Genomic DNA, 1046 nt, shown 5'->3' with positions numbered 1-1046 from the left:
AAAGCAGTTACCTTGAAAATCTCTCTGGAACAGTCCTGAAATGCGTTTCTGCCCCCTCTGGCATCCGCCTGCACAATAAAAAGACAGACAATAGCTCTGACTAAGCTGTAATTACCCCTAGATTCGAATGATGTTTAATTACCTGGTAACATGACTCTGCGGCAACTCCTTTTTGGCTGCATGCCAATTTTTTTTTCTTGTCTATTTGCTAATGTAAACATTTTTCTATATGTTCTCAGAACATATATTTCAGTCGACGTCTTATTCTCAAAGACTTTTTCAAATAAGAGGAACCTTCTGCCCACTTCTGGGGGCTGAATTGTGTAAAGACACCCATCCGTAAAGCCATTTTGCACACAGGCTGTGTGGCGGGGTGATCACAGCAGAGCTGGGAACGGGTGCCGGGCAAAGGCACTTTCCAGCTGTGTGGCTTTAAGGACGTTGCACAACCTCTCTGTTTCCTGAATTTCTCATTGGCGGAATGGTACATGTAGGCCCACTGGGGGGGTCATGAGGGGATTACACATAAAGGGCTTAGAACAGAGCCGGGTTGACACACACGGGAACACCTGAGGGCTGCTGGTTACTCTTTGCAGCTGAGAAATCACAGGAGCCAACTTCTCTCTGTCTTTCAAGGGGTAGGCTCTGGATTTAGTGCCTCCCAAGAGATGTATTTTTCTTTTGCACCAAAAACAGATCGTTGTGTTTTTTGGTTTTGAGTCATCTGGGGGCTCTAAGATGACGAGTAGGTGTGTGTCTCCATCACTTGCATAAATTTTTTTGTCCAGGAGAAGCACTGATTTGAACTCTGTTTGTCTACCCAACCCGCCCCCCGGCTTCCACGGCATTTGCTTTTGTACGTCACGGTGGCATGAAGTTGGGTTTTACAAGTTTCAACAACAGCACAGGCGTCGCGCCAGGACAGCAGCATTGCTTCAAAAGCAAAGCGTGCTCTCCAGGTACAAATGTCTGTCTGCTGAGGGTGCAGTTCAGGGAAAGGGCTTGGAGCAACCAAGGGTTGGGACACCCTTGCACTACGACCTGCT

The sequence above is a fragment of the Kogia breviceps genome, chromosome X (assembly GCF_026419965.1).
Source record: "Kogia breviceps isolate mKogBre1 chromosome X, mKogBre1 haplotype 1, whole genome shotgun sequence".
Lineage (NCBI taxonomy): Eukaryota > Metazoa > Chordata > Mammalia > Artiodactyla > Physeteridae > Kogia > Kogia breviceps.
This window is presented reverse-complemented; position numbering follows the sequence as displayed.